Source organism: Monopterus albus, unplaced genomic scaffold (assembly GCF_001952655.1).
Source record: "Monopterus albus unplaced genomic scaffold, M_albus_1.0 scaffold88.1, whole genome shotgun sequence".
Classification (NCBI taxonomy): domain Eukaryota; kingdom Metazoa; phylum Chordata; class Actinopteri; order Synbranchiformes; family Synbranchidae; genus Monopterus; species Monopterus albus.
In genome coordinates this window covers 345,874-361,973 of record NW_018127968.1, presented here as the reverse complement: position 1 = coordinate 361,973, position 16,100 = coordinate 345,874, and the positions used below count along the sequence as shown (strand labels likewise).

General features: G+C 38.7%; 1 long non-coding RNA gene across 2 annotated transcripts; it reads right to left on the bottom strand.

Annotated features, from left to right (window-relative positions):
• Positions 1-10,071: 10,071 nt before the first annotated feature.
• LOC109964397 (uncharacterized) lies at positions 10,072-12,346 on the bottom strand. Of its 2 annotated transcripts, none has more exons than XR_002275509.1 (3): positions 12,309-12,346; positions 11,218-11,299; positions 10,072-10,431 (listed from the first exon to the last, which is right to left on the bottom strand). It is a non-coding gene; the product is annotated as an uncharacterized LOC109964397 (long non-coding RNA). The 2 variants fall into 2 exon arrangements; XR_002275510.1 differs by lacking the exon at positions 12,309-12,346 and adding an exon at positions 11,941-11,986.
• Positions 12,347-16,100: the final 3,754 nt, after the last annotated feature.

Genomic DNA, 16,100 nt, shown 5'->3' with positions numbered 1-16,100 from the left:
ATTTGGACATATAGCTATGACCAAAAAACTGTTTGATTTGAAAAGATGAGATTTTATTTTATTTACCATATCTAGTACCAATACCGGTGTAACAGTCTGCAAATCAAATGTATGCCCCAGAGAGTTGGTTAACTTCTCTCATAACTGCACTTAAACTGCATATTTATTAATTCCACACAGTAAGGATGTTTTTCTTTTAAGTTACCTAGGACTAGTCTTAAATTAAAACTTGAGGACCAATTTGGAGACTTGTTTTAAGATTGTGGAAGAAGACTTGGGTAAGATGTATAAGAACTGTCCTAATAACAAGTCCAGAAGTTTAGTAATGCCAACAATAACGCAGTCAGTCCTCCTGCTGCACTCTCTCCATGTCAAATGAGGGATTTTTTCTCTTCCCTCTCTCCATCCCACTCTCTCTCTGCTCAGAGCATGCCACATCTGCGGGCTCTGTGGTGATGTTTCTCCGCTCAGAATGGATTCACCAGCTCAAAAACGTCCTTATTATATTTATATTTTACTATACCACTAAAAAACCATGCCAGCTGGGTTGCAGAACTTTGGGCAAAAAGAGGGAGAGAAAGCAAAAGGGGAGGAGTGCAAGTGAGAAAGACAAAGATGGGGGGAGGAATGAAAGATGGAGGTGGAAGACGAAAAGGAGCAAGCAAAGGGAAAATGGAAAAGAGGACAGAGCAAGACAAGTAAATGGAAATGGATGAAGAGAGTAAAGTGCATTAAAGTTGAAAAGCAAAAGAGAGGGGTGTAAAGGCAGAAGAGAGACAGAGAGGCAGATAGAACAAGGTTGAGTGAGCACCCTAAAATATGTTGTGACAATATGATTACCCTGGGTGCTCAAAGGTAAACACAGAAAAAGGCAAATGAATAGATGAAGAGAAATGAAAACAGTGTTGAGTCAAGCTGGTCTTGTGTTCATATACACTCATTTATACAGACATCTAAACAAAATCAGACAAAACCAGTGACCTTTGAGGACTGGAGATGGTGGAAAGACAGAAACAGTAAGGAAGTGAAGTTTATTTATATACAGTAACACCTTTCTAGATCAGCCATCACAAAAGGTTTCACAATAAACAAATACAAGAAAATAGAGATATATTAAAAATAAACATCAGAAATAAAGTAGAGGTGGAAATAGAGCATAGGAACTACTCCAAGTCAATTTAGTGCTGAGCCTGGAGCAGAACAACTGACCAGAAGACCAGAGACTTTTAGTGGCATAAGGTTGCAGTAGATCTTGAAAGGAGGCTTCACCATGCAGGACTCTTGAACTGAATTATGAATTTGATGGGGAGCAATTGTGTAAAGAGATTAGGAATGAGACCTCAGCTGCATCTTGACAAGAGGTCTAAGCAAAGAGGAAATAAAATGAAATATAAGTGTGAATAATCTCTGCCTGAGACACCATAATTCTGAGTTTAGTAATATTCCATGGCTGGAAAAAAAAGAAGCAAGACAGAGGGACATGGCTTTGAGAAAGAGGAGGGTAAGTAGGATGACAAGGATTGAGTAGGGTGAAGGAAGAAAATGTACAGTAAATGCAGTGGGAAGGTGTAAAGCTTGAAGTTGAAGGATAAAAGATAATCATAAGGACATACTGTATAAATTCATATGGAGTTATTCAAATAATGACTTACTTGTTTCTCCTCTACTCTCTTAATTCTGAGATCCGCTCCTATAATTTGATTTCAAAACATTACAGTCCATTCAACATCTACAGGACCAAGTGTTAGGTGTAAGCAGAAACAACTAAGACTATGAAGGTCACTCATTCATCTGCCCTGTTCCTAGTACCAGGGTTCCATAGTATTATTGTGGTTCTTGGATTTGAGTTTCAAAACGTTATTTCAGTATGCAAATGGAACAGAGTAGACCTACTATCAGCTGTAATCAAGTGGTGTGAAATGTGTGTTTCTGGGGTAAAACTGAGGCTGAGGCTCTGGTGAGCAGGGCTTCACAGAGTGTACAGGAGTGGACAGCTGCTTGGATGTTTGCAAGAAAAGCACCTGCTGTGCACGAAGCTGTGCAAATATGTGAAAGAAAAAATATTTTTGCATAGCTGGAGAAGAGGAGGGGGTGCAAAATTGGCTTTCGTGGAACTACCATACTACCAGGCAGTGTCACGTTCGGTGACCACTTCCTGTTTCTGTATGATTCACTGTCATACTTCATCTTTGTCTGGTGCTTCGTTCCACATGTGGCTAACTGATTCCACCTGTGACTCATTATCTCATGCCTATTTAACCTGCCCTGTTTGTTGTTTGGTTGCTAGATAGTTTCTTGCTGTGGTCAGTACTTTCCCTCTGTAAATGGGATTGGACCTGTGTTTTGGCCTGGATGACTCTGCCTTCCTCTGCTGTGAAAAGGACTTTGTTAAAGAAGTGTTTGTGGTGCTTATTAATACATTTGTGTTGGCTCCTGGCATGGAGGATTTAAGTCTGTTAATCCAGCTACCCCAACTCAGATCACAGTGGAGGGTCACTGATGTTCTGGGGTTGCTTTGCTGCTCCAGACAGTGGATGTCTTTACTGTCTATGGCATTATGAAATCTGAAGACTGCCAATGAATTCTGGGGCACAATGTATGGCCTGGTGTCAGGAGGTTGGGTCTCCATCAGAGGTCATGTGTCTTACAGCAGGACAATGACCCAAAGCAGACTTCAAGATGGTTTCAGACAATGAGCTGGAGAGCTCTGAAGTGGCCAGCAATGAGTCCAGACCTAAATCCCATAGAGCTCCTGTGGAGAGATCTCAAAGCTGGAGAAGGAACCCTTTGAATTTGAGAGACCTGGAGCAGTTGGTAAAAGAAGAGTGGTCCAAAACTCCAGGAGAGAGGTGTAAAAGTCATTTGATGGTTACAGGAAGTGATTTCAGTTATTTTGTCCAAAGGGTGTGCTGCCAAGTATTAAGTTGAGAGTGTCAGTAATTCTGTCCAGTCCATTTTTGGAGTTCTGTGGGGAGTGTACTGGATTTGGCTTTTTTGTGTTGTTCCAATGCAAACAAAATAAATATGAACATTCCAAAGAATTTGTGAATGAAACAATTTTCTGGGAGAAGTGGTGTGTTATCTGACAGAAATGCAGGGGTGGCAGTATTTTTGGCCATGGCTATAGCTGCTCTTGTATGCAGCTTGAAGTCTCCAGCTGGCAATGCTAATGCCGCCACCACCTACTTCAAATGGCCACAATGACGATCTGAAGAACCATACCCAGTTCATGTAGTCTAATCTAAACCTAGCATGTTCAAATTCAGCCTATTTAATGTTTTACTCTGCTTGTTGCACAGAAAGGTAGCCTATTAATAGAAATCTACAACAGATTCACTTTGCCATGAGGCTAATAGTTACCAGAGTGGAACAACCAACTGTGGAAGGAAATGGGGACACTGGAACTATTTTAGTGAACAAACATCAGGGTTAATCAAGATTGTTATCAAAAGGAAGTGATACTGGGTACTCCCAATAAAATGAAGACTACAATTGCCACAGTGTCTTGTAAGTTTGTATGGTTTGTGTGTGTGTGTGTGTGTGTGTGTGTGTACCTCCAGTCTTTTTCGCACTGCTACACTCGGAGCAATACATCCACATCTGTATAGTGCTCTTGTTTTGGGAGCAACATTAGATATCACCTTGCACAAACACTGTAGATGAATCCATTCCTGTCCTGTCTGTGCTCAAACTGAACATTAAAGTGAACATTTGGACATAGTCAAAGAACCCACTACTGGATGTAGCTATATGGGATAGTATTTATTTTAAATTAACTTATCAGTGAATGTAGTCTACGTATATCTCTATGATGAGTAATGAGTGTCATCTCCCAAAATAGCACATTTACCCAAAATTGTATCCTCATGTGACGACAACTTCACATTCTCTATTAATGAAGTGAGTCAGAAACGGACACTTGTTGCCCATATGGACTTGGTCTTGTTTCACTTATTGCTCACTTTGCTGAAAACCTATTACACAAGTCTGGGTGAAGCCCTTAAAGGAACTTTTTCTTACACATTTTGCACACCCTTATTTGTATCAGTGCTTGTGTCCAATTATCAGTACCAAAACTTTCAGGATGGAGGAAAAAAATGAATAAAAGCTGTCACTGAGAGAAAAATGTAGTGACAGAGATGGAAATAAAATTAAAAGAAAACTGGAGGCAAGAAGGAAAATTAGTTGTCAATAAAAAAGAAAGGGATAGTACAAATAAAGAAAGCAAAAGAGTAAAATAAAGATGGACAGAAAAGCTAAAGAGGGAGAGGGATGGCTACGAAGACTGGTACTGATCAGTAGCTCTTTCTGTGATGCGGCTTCCAGCTTCCAGCCCACCAATTGGTCATCTGCCTAACTCGGAACATGCATTCCCACAATCTCTCAGCACCACTTCAATCCCACCACACTGGTTCACCACTCTGCAGCTCAAAACAGTGCCTGCTGGCATGAGCAACATATCAATAAATTCATTACACATTTATACTCAAATATTTATCCTGCAGCAGTGTGCTTTGCACAGGGGCAGTATTTATAGTGAGTGCATGTGTGTCTGTATGTTTCTATGTATACTCATATTTATAGCACACTGTTACACCGTAGCTCTGTGCTGTGGTGAGACAGCAGTCTGGGGTTGGGGTTGGTCCTCTGGTAGGGTGGAGGCTGGGGGCTTACATGCAGTGTAACAGAACAACTGGAAAGCCTGAGGGAAGGGCATTTAACAGAGATGTATAATAGATGAAGAAGAAACCACGTTGATGCACTGAGAGAAAGAAGAGAAATAGACATGATCAAGAATGGCAAGGGCTGGCATGCACTAAGCAGATGAACAGCTGATAAACCATATTGCTGCTAGGGAAAAGGGAAAACAACCCTGCTTGTGCAAAGACAGAAATATGTTCTTTCTTTAGCTAAACTTGAAAAGTCCCGTGTTATTTAACTAATATCACATTCACACTTCAACAAACTGCACATTTTCTACAGTATGTGTTACAAATTAGTTTAATCATATTGTCAGACTGAAAGTTAAATAATTGCTATATTAAGCAAGAAAGAGTGCAACTTTAACCAAAGTTTTCATCTGTGTTACAAAGGGAAGCTGTTTGACTTATGGATTAATTTACTAGTGGGCGCTTACTGTTAGATGTGTTGACTTGTTAACTGCACACATGCTGCATGTTTACTCAGTGAGCTGGCAGTAAAGGAGCAGAGGTAACCCTACTTGTGATCAGATTTTTGCCTGATCAGGCACAATACAGGCACAGCATTATAATGTGCAACCAGCACAGAAGGGAGAAAAGGAACCACAACATCTCCCAGCTCGTAGTCAGTAAAGTGAACTTTAAGTTCCAAGCTTTAATTAAAAAAAGAAATCTCCTCCTGATGTAACCTGCAAAAATATGTTAATTTGATTATGACAACACAAATTCTTCAAAGATATTGAGAAACAAGTATATAACCTGGGGTTTTCTTGTCTTGTAAATCAACCATGAATACACACTGAGAAGAAGAGTAGCTTAATTCTCCTTTAGTGTTTTCAATTTTATGAGATAGAAAAGAGAAAACAGACAGCAAAATATTGTCCCTTAAATGTGAGCACAAATCATGCAATAATATACACATTATGCATATTATTCAATGCATAGTTTCATGTAAAGCACCTTTTTGTGAATGTGTACACTCTTGGTTCAGGTCAGCACACTGACTTGGATGTGAGCACAGCAGTTTTTAGATGTGTGAGAGCGAGAGCAGAGTGAGATGATGTGAGAGTAAGAGAGGTTCAAAGACAGATGGAAACAGGGAGACAGCGATGGACAGACCGAGAAATTAGGGGCTCTGCTGACCAGAAACTGCTCTGACTCAGACAAAGTCAACATCTTTGCTGACATCACTGACCAGCAGCTCCATCATTTCAACTTTAAATGCTTTGATGGCCCAAACAACCTTCATTTGTCTAAACCCACAAGGGTTTTACTACTGCCAGTGAGACAGGGGTAGCCCTGTAACACAGTCAAAAAAAAAAAAAAAAAAATGCCAGAGCAGGTTTCTGCTACATCCAAACACATTAAAGGATTTTAGGTTAAGTCACTGCACTGTAAAGTTGTAGTTGCATTATGTAAATGTTGTCTTACTTAACACTGGGCAGAGACCATAACTTGGCATCTTTAAAAGAAAATAAATGCCATATGTGTCACTTTTTGCAGTATCTGTGTTTTGAATGAGAGGACTCGAGTGTGAGATGACAGAGTTAGACTGACTATGGGCGTCCTGCAGGCGCCAGTCAAATATACACTGATTAACACTTATAAAAAGCCTCAGGAAGGCTAACGATGTGATTTATGATAGGTTATCTTACTCTAACACTACATGGGGTAAAACAAGGATGTATGCATATGTGGTTTTCCTGCTACTTTGTATATCAAAGCAGTTGGTAGGAAAACCATGGAAGGTAAACTTAAAGGTTACTAGAAAAAACTGGAGGATTGTTTCAGTTATGAAACAGGATGGTCATTTTCATTGAGAAATCCTGAGACTGACAATAAAAAGCCACAAAAACCTAAAACCATTCATGTAGAGCAGACACAACCTGAAGAGAAATAGTACAAAATGTTAATAAAAATGACTTAATTATTGGAAATGAACTTCTCAGTATCTTCAGTAGTGAACTACTGTATCTGTATATATATATGAACTGAGCACCATATTTTAGACTTTAATCATTTATATAGTATTACATTTTTAATTTCAACAGATGTAAGACAAGGGAAATGAAGAAGGGTAGAGGTATTTTATAGTTGCGGTTGTCTGAATATGGGAGCAAGGGTGGCGGGGGAAAAGGGGGTGTTGGGGTTTTGAACCAGCAGTCTCTAATCCTGATACGCTGCCTCTGCCAATTATAAGCGCTTCAAACATGGCCGGTGGAGGAGGGAACATGACCAGGGAGACCAGACCAGCACCGAGGCATATTTAGCAACATACAAGCAGACTGTAATTACATATATGGCCTACAGAGAGATTTAATGACCTTTTTCCTCCTTCTACTGATTGGCAAGAAGGTTAGAGGTATTTTATAGTTGCGGTTGTCTGAATATGGGAGCAAGGGTGGCGGGGGAAAAGGGGGTGTTGGGGTTTTGAACCAGCAGTCTCTAATCCTGATACGCTGCCTCTGCCAATTATAAGCGCTTCAAACATGGCCGGTGGAGGAGGGAACATGACCAGGGAGACCAGACCAGCACCGAGGCATATTTAGCAACATACAAGCAGACTGTAATTACATATATGGCCTACAGAGAGATTTAATGACCTTTTTCCTCCTTCTACTGATTGGCAAGGCAGAAGGATGGTGGGGCTGGGGGTGGATGAAGCAATAAGACGGTAAGAGCCTAGTTTCACAGTGAAATGCATTTACTGCTGTATGAGACTAGTCAGCCTGCCAGACAGAATAAAATGATTTTGTTATGAATTGATACAAAATGCTAATACGTCGACCTCTGAGGTTTCTCATTTTCAACTATTATTTACTTTTGTCAGATCCATAAACTGCATATAAAGATGGATAACTGTTAGCTCCCTAGAAGTGAAGCCATAACAAGTCCTTCGCCCCCTGGTGGCCGGATGCAGCATAGGTCATAAACCCCACCCCTGCATGTTAGCAGATAGGACATAAGCCAAAATAAAAATTCAGTGTACATTTCTCCCAAAACCCATTTTTGTCATTTTATGTACATATTATGTGGATTTGTGTTCAAGTGCTAATTTTTCATACAAGTTTGTTAATAGATTATTTGATGATATAAAAAGTGTTTTTAAAAAGCCAGAACCATGACATGAAAACAAAACCTACACAGAGAAAAAACCTCGGCATTGAAACACTTGATTAAAATATATGAAATGAATACTGAAAAACTTCACTGAAAAATAAATGTAATCTCATTTTTGTTTTTTGACGTGTTTTCAGTGACAAGCTTCTGATTTCTTTTGTTGATGCCAGTACTTATATCAGAGTTTGTTTTTCTTTAGCTGACAACATTTTTTTCAGTGTCAGTGGTTTTTAATATCTATTTTCTGTCACTGTTTTGACATGGAGGTCTACACTACTCTGCTGGTTTCTCATGCTCACCATAACAACATAGAAGTCTTTTTTGATAAAAAAACATACAGTACATCAGCTCAGTGCAGTGAAAACAAAACATATCACCCAGCGCACTGTGTATTTTTAAAAGGTTTTGGACAGAGATAGAGCTCTTTGGCACCAACGAATAAGCTGGTCACCTTAATTGTATGTGTTTCTTAAAGGTGACAGACAAAAAAAAAACACACTTGAAACAACAATTAAGGTATTAATTAAATACGTATTTGGAGGTCCTAAATACCTAATATCCCAAAATCTCCATACTGTATTATCTCAGACTTGAATTTGATTTTATTTCCATTTAAGACCCATAGAAACATGTTTTATAGATAGCGTGCAGCTCTTGTTTACTCCCTTGCTAGCATCGTACATCATTTCAACCTCAGCAACATAATAATAGTGTGCACTGTAAACACACACAGACATTCACACACACACCTAGTCCCATATTTTCATCACACACCACATTCACACTTCCTGTAAAACCCCGGTTTCTTAAACGATGGGTTGGTCACTGCTTTACTTCCAGCGGGTTGCCACATGATAGAGTCCTCATATTGTTTAATGAGCATGCATCCCAGGGTATAGTTCTTTTGATTTTAAAGATTGAGAATTTGGGGAAGAAACCATTTTAAACATCCCCTTTTACTGGTGATAGATTTATACAACCACTGTCTTTCCTTTCAATCAAAAACTTCTAGTCTCCAGTTTTTATTGCTTTTGAACCTCTTATCTTTCTCTCCTGAGCTATGACCACAAGACATTATGGAGCTGATGGAATCATTGTTGAATACACAAACCATTGTACAACAGTATTCAAAAATTCTCACTACTTCAAAGTGAAATTTAATGTGCCAGCATAGTGTCCAGGTCGGGCACATTTTTTGGTGAATCAACAGAAATATTTCAACTGAATGTTTCCAATCAGAGAAGCACTGCTTCTGAATCACTGGTGGAAGAGAACAGCCTGTAACAAGCTTTATTTACTACTGTGAAAAAGCAAAAAAATAGATCTTGAAACAGCAGAACAAAAGTGAATGAGCAAAAATGTGACTTCTTGTAAATATATACACACACTAGTCTGGTAAACAAAATGTCTTGATAGCTACTGGGGTAGTAGATTGTAAGGAAACATGACATAGCACTCAAAAAATTCCAGTGCTGTAACATGAGGACTTGGAAACTGATTTGTTGGTTCAGATTTGCTTTGTTGGTCATACCAACCTATCAGAATTTCTTAACAGGGATTGCTCTTGCCCCGGTCAGGAACTGCTTACATTTTATTCATATGGATCTTTGGTTTTAGAGCATTATAGCAAGTTCTTATTATAAATTCAAAGGCGTCTTGAAATAACATGGAATATTATACACGTGATGAATTAGTCTGATGTACAATAAAACAAAGGATGTGACATCATATCACACTTTAATCTTTCTAAATATATAAATCTTACACAGCTCTACTGTATGCAGCTGTAATTTTCATTTCCTAGCACCCTGACCTACACTCACCATAATTCAAAACATGTCAGCAGTACTTTGGAGCAGGAGGAAAAACATTTTGAAAAACTTGATATTGAAGCAATATTTATTGGGCATATAAAACTGTTTGCCACAGAGCTCATATCTACTCAGTCACATAAGCACATCTTTAACATTTTCAAACATCTGATGGTCCTCTTAAATCCACCTTATCACCTCCACTGTTTGCCATCTGAGTGTCGTAATGAAACGTTGAATGTTAGGCAAGCGTTAGCTTTTACTGCCCACTCAGACTACTAATACTTAATTTAAAGCTTCCTTCTGAAGATGGACAAATGTTATATTATATACTGCTCAAAAAAAATAAAGGGAACACAACATAAGACATCCTAGATCAGAATGAATGAAATATTCTTATTAAATACCTTGTTCATTACATAGTTTAATGTCTTATTTTCCCTTGTGTTCCCTTCATTTTTTTGAGCAGTGTATAAGCAGCTTCAGGGATACACCTGTATCACTGAAACTTACTCATCAGCTCAGAGCTCTATATTACAATGCATCTTGAAAAGTTCTTTCAAAACTACCACATAATGCTTTTATTGAATATTTTTCCTCACCATGTCTAGATTTTCCAAACAAATCTGTAAACTTAAAGCGAATGCAAGGGCACGGTCCCAACATTCACATACAGTACACAGACTTGCATACATCTTGCTCCCAACAGATGTTTCGTCCACCGCCGCCTTCCCAGAATCCCACAAGTGAGCGCATTTTCCCACCGCAGGGTCGGGGAGCAAAACCACTGAAGAAGACCGCTGCACCCCAACATAAAAAACACCAGAAAGAAAAAAAAAAATGTAGAGAAAACCTTTCAAAAAGGAACGGAAGGGGGGGGGAAAAAAAAAAGCAAAGGATTCTCTAATCCATCCTTTATTGAGGTGGCTGGTTTTCAGCAGTGCAACCTTTTTTATGTGTGAGAAGCCTGGCCTGTAATTTGGGTAGCCTCGGCGACCAGAAGGACTTTTAATAAAACGGGACTCTATTCCGGGATGCTCTGTAATAATGGACACCACCATCCACTCCTCTTGTTAGAAATGGATGGAGGGATAGAGATGAATGGTAGATGGAGGGCAGCATCACATACGGATGGACTCAAAGATGAACAGTGAATTGACATGCGCACTGTGTGAGGAATGAAACTGAACAAACAGAAGAGCATGTTAAATAAAAGCAAAAACCTGACTCAATAGCCACGTAGATTCTCATTGATAATGAGTGAGCGGACAGATGAATGGACAAATTGATAGATGGTGCGACTAATAAACAGACTACATAATTACTTGTAGAGTAGCCTACTATCTCTGCTTAATACCTGGCAGGACTTTTGAGTGGCCATTACATCCTTCATCACAAGTCCTTGTGGATGAATTTGTGTTTGACACCTTGTTATAATCTCCACTCCATGTTAGCATAACGCCAAAGCAATAATTAGGAAATCACACTGGAATATACATCCTGTCATTAGAAGTTTCTATTGCTATAGCATTGTAATTACATTTTAAAAGGTTGCTATTACACCATTTAGAAACTGTCCATCTTACCTCAGTCTCCTCCTTAATTGGTTATGTTGGTCTGTCCCGCCCCCTGGGTCCACCCGCCTCTTTGACGGAACATTCCAGTGGTCTAAGCAGTTTAAGATGGAGTGTATTACAACTGAGTCTAATATGCCACAAAATGAAAGATGGAGAATAAAGGGGCCTGAAACTGGTGAGACAGAACTTGACAAGAGGAGTAAAGAAAAGGCTTGAGAAGAAGGAGGGCAAAGAGGGGAAAAGGGTGAAAAAAAAATACAGTTTTCTTGTTACGACAGATTCCCTCCCCGCCAACCAAGGCTTGTCCTTTAATACCCAGAGGCCTTCATGTGGCTTCTCTACGATTGCGCATGGGGCAAAGCTTACCACATAAGTGCCACACTGCTTATTATAATGCATTGCACACACTCTGCTTATTATAATTCATTGCACACACTCTGCATGCATGTTTGCATGTGTATGAGAGACAGGGAGTGTGACTATACAGTAAATGTACATTCATGAGTTTGTTGGAAAGTAGCGTCAGTCTTACAGAAAAAAAAAAAGTGTTCGAGACTTGCACATCTTAATTTGTCAGCACGCTCACAATGGATGGAACGAAAATTTTAAGGTGTTGCAGGTGTGAGGAAGGAAAGATACATGTGAGAAAACTACAACTTTTCAAAACAGTGCTGTTTATAGAAAAGAACCACTTGGGGAAAAGATATTTCATGACCTGGTCTCATCACTTACAGCTCAGTTTGATATGGATCACTCTGGACACTGTGCCAACTGTCAGAATTGGCACGGAAAGCTGCCGATAATATAAAGGGTGAACTCAATTATAGAGCCAGATGAGGATAAGTGAAAAACTGTCTATAATAAAAGCATGAACAACAAAACAATACAGAAAACTACGTAAACACGATGCGCACACTCAGGTCGAAAATACAGAGCCAGCAAACTTACACAATAATATAAAGGGTGAACTCAATTATAGAGCCAGATGAGGATAAGTGAAAAACTGTCTATAATAAAAGCATGAACAACAAAACAATACAGAAAACTACGTAAACACGATGCGCACACTCAGGTCGAAAATACAGAGCCAGCAAACTTACACAACCAAGGAATCCACAAACAAGAGGTCAGAGAGGGAAGTCCGATAATCCATACACAGAAAGCAGTCCGAATCAAGGAGGGGCAAGGCAGAACACAATCCAGGGTCAGAACAGGAAATACAGGCAAAAATAAATAAATAAAAATAAATACATAAATAAATAAAATAAAATAAAAACGCTGCACAGTCTGACAGAGAACAATCTAAGGGTGAGAAGCTGCTATATACTGTTGTGAGCAGGTGTGGCTAATCAGAAGTAGGTGAAGCCAATGTGGATAATGAGCTAAAGTTCCTGGGAGTCAGGGTGAGCTGGGGACAGGAAGCAGTATCAAAATAAAAGCATGACAGGAAGCAAACAGGACAAAATCATGACAGCTGACATATGGTCATTTATTTGACAATGTAGATTAAATGGTAGAAGCATGGAGGATAGAATGAGATCTGTTTATGTAAGGCTAAACTGAAAGCCTTGAAAATAATTAGGACAAACCTTTTTCTGCTGGGCCCCCTTTATGTGAGCACCCCCACCACCATACACATCAGTTTTATTTACCCCTGCCTGGCTTAATTCTAGCATCCAGCTGCCTAGTTTGGGAACAGGTGAATTAGGATCACTTACATAATAAAAACATTAGGAAATAATAAAATAAAAATGATTTTATCAAAACAATTTGAAAACAAACAAATACAAATATAAATGTTTCCTAATCCCCAGTGAAAAAGCCTACAGAAAGCATGACTGTACACCATCAAGGGGAAAATAGGTGATGGACATTTCTATAACAAAGGTAAAATAAGATAAATAACAAAATAAGACAATCTTCACTTCATTATGGCATTTCATACACACACATACACATACCACACAAGCTCACTGTTACAAATACATGCTCACTGGACACACTGCATGAGTCTGTCAAAAGCAAGAATAGATGGATGAAGGGGAAAATGAAGAACAGAGACGATGTCATGGAGCAAAACATGTTCCTTTCAGTTGACCACAAGGACTTCCTTTTTATGACCTTCATGACCACTCTCATATACAGCACACACACACACACACACGATTATTTTCCTTCCTCACAAGGACTTTACATTGACTTACATTCATTTCCTGGAGACTTGCCTTAACCTTAACCATAACCACTACTTGTTTAACCTTTATCATGACCTTAAACCAAGTCATCACTCTAAAATTTAATGATTTACATGCTGGGGACCAGCACCACTTCCCCACAAGGAAAGCCAAGTCCAGACAATGTTAGTGTGTAAATACACACTCACTCCACAATGTGAATATAATACCAGGGGCATGTGCATACACTAAACACACACACCTACAGTACAAACTTTCTTAAAACTAATCATGACAAAAAAAGAAAGAAAAGAAAAATACAACAAAGACAAATCAGGTAGCATGAATGAAGTTGTCTCATTCTGGCCCCAGAAAACTGGCCACAGAAACAAGCAAAGACCAAAAAACAACTAAAGATAAATGTTTAATCCAGCCTTCCTTTTAAAACATTTCATTTCAACAACAATCAAATGCAGAATATTCACTTGCATGGTGTTTCATATACTCAATACTCACTTTTACAAACTCACTGTTCAATAGTGAAGTCAGCCTCAGGATGATTGTGTGCAATGGCCATGCACATTACAGTAACATTGATTTAATACATGTTAAATATTAATGTTAATAGTGCAGTTAGCTAGAACTCTATACATTCTCTATGCAGCTGCTGAATATGTTACCTAAATGTTCTCACTGAGATATCAAACTGGGACCCATATTTTATACTGGAATGTAACAGATTACAAGGATTTTTACTGATGCATTGCATGAAATAATTATATAATTACAGGTGTTTTTCATGGACAACATTTTGACATGTTATGGGGCAAAAGCACACGTGTAAATGATATTGATGATGGCTTTATTTGCTTCAGTTTCAGGGTTTTCATGTGAGCTGACCCATTGAATAACTATTGTATTTGGGGCATTTGAGAGGTTCAAAGTCACTGTAATTGTAACACCAATGCTATTATTACAAGTCAAAATATCTGTTGTAAACAAAGGGCCTCATATTGTGGTAGCCTCATCATGTAGTGCTGATTCTGATTCACATACCAGTGCACCACAGGTATGGTGTAGGCTACACCAGCATTACTGGATTTTTGCTACCCTCTGCTGTCCAACAGTCAGACTTCAACATAGTGTAATCATTTTTCTTAAACTAATGAACATACAAAGGAGAAAGGCAATTAATTTGAACAACAGATAATAGTAAAATGAACCAGTGAACTGAAACATTTTCTAAACAACAGGCCTAAACATTTTAGTACACAGTGATATGTTTGAAAAGTAGTTGTAATACTAGTTTATCTGCTATTTTTAAATTGCCTTTTGGTACTGTATGCACTGTCTCCAAGTATTTTGACATGAATACCATGACTCAGTATACAATACACACCACGCCTTACTCAGCAGCTTTAGGTCAGAACTTCCAGATATATACAAGACGCATATTGTACATACAGTAGCTTACTGTAGCTTCAAGTACTGTGCATTGGTCACAGGGATCTAAAACACTGTCAAATGGCTAATTACAGTTAGCCAAATTGGGTTGGAGGTTTGTGGGTGTGTCTCATCAGCGGTGTGTCTGTGTCCCTGTGTGTGCGGACAGGAAGTGGCAGTGGCTGGTTTGAGGTCAGTGGCAGGAAAGTATTGTAACTATGCTGTTGCTGTGACTTTGGCTGGTCACGGTCTGGGTTTTCTGACACGCTGCAGTCTGAAACCGCATCGCTCCATCACTCCATCTGTGTCATTGATCAATTTAAAACTAATCATTATATTAGTTCATCTCATCTTTACAGCTTTTTTCCATTTCTATGCGTTTTTTTTTGTGTGTCTTTCTCTTTCTTTTTTCCATCCATCACATAGCACTCCTACACCATACTCTATACATGGCATCTATATAAAATGCTTCCTTACTAGATGCTACTCCACCCTTTTCTTTAAACATTAAATGTGACCACAGGAACTAAAAAGCCATGTTTCTGTTCTGTTTACTAGCCTGAGGCATACCATAACACTTCTTTCTTATTCACATTTTAGCTCACAACCTTCTACAGTCAGTGAGAGAGGGACTAAATGATATAACCAAAGTGAGGAAATGATCAATGAAGAAAAAAGTTAGAATAATTTAAACTTGATAATTCTGGTGTATGTGTTCATGTTTTTTGTTTGTTTTGTTTGATATGAAAATTAACCCCAAGAATCTTAATTTTAAACACTGATCTAGGTTCAGTGTTTAGGCTGCCAACCCATAATTATATTGTGTTCTGTTCTAACTACTTGATAATTATTCTGCAGAGAAAACATTTATACATAGGATTCTGCCAATGGGATCAGATGTCCACAGAAAGTGCACAAATATATGCCCCCCACCCCCACAATGGAATTAAACAAATCCTTTACTGAAGTCCCACCAGTAGATGTCAGCCTTGCCATAGGAAGGTGCCAAAGAAAATGCAATTTATGCCATAGGAAAGTAATCATTAGAAATATTTGGAAACCATAAATATGTTTGCCATTTTACCATACTTAAAGAGTATGGCATTGAAAACTGGGGAAATACATACAAAAGCTCACTTCAACCATTGTATATATTACAAAAAGAGCGATAAGAATTGTGCATAAGATGGGGTACAGGGATCACACCAATGTAGCTTTCATACAGTCTAAATTGTTAAAATGTTTTGATTTAGTGGGATATAAGGCTACTGTGTT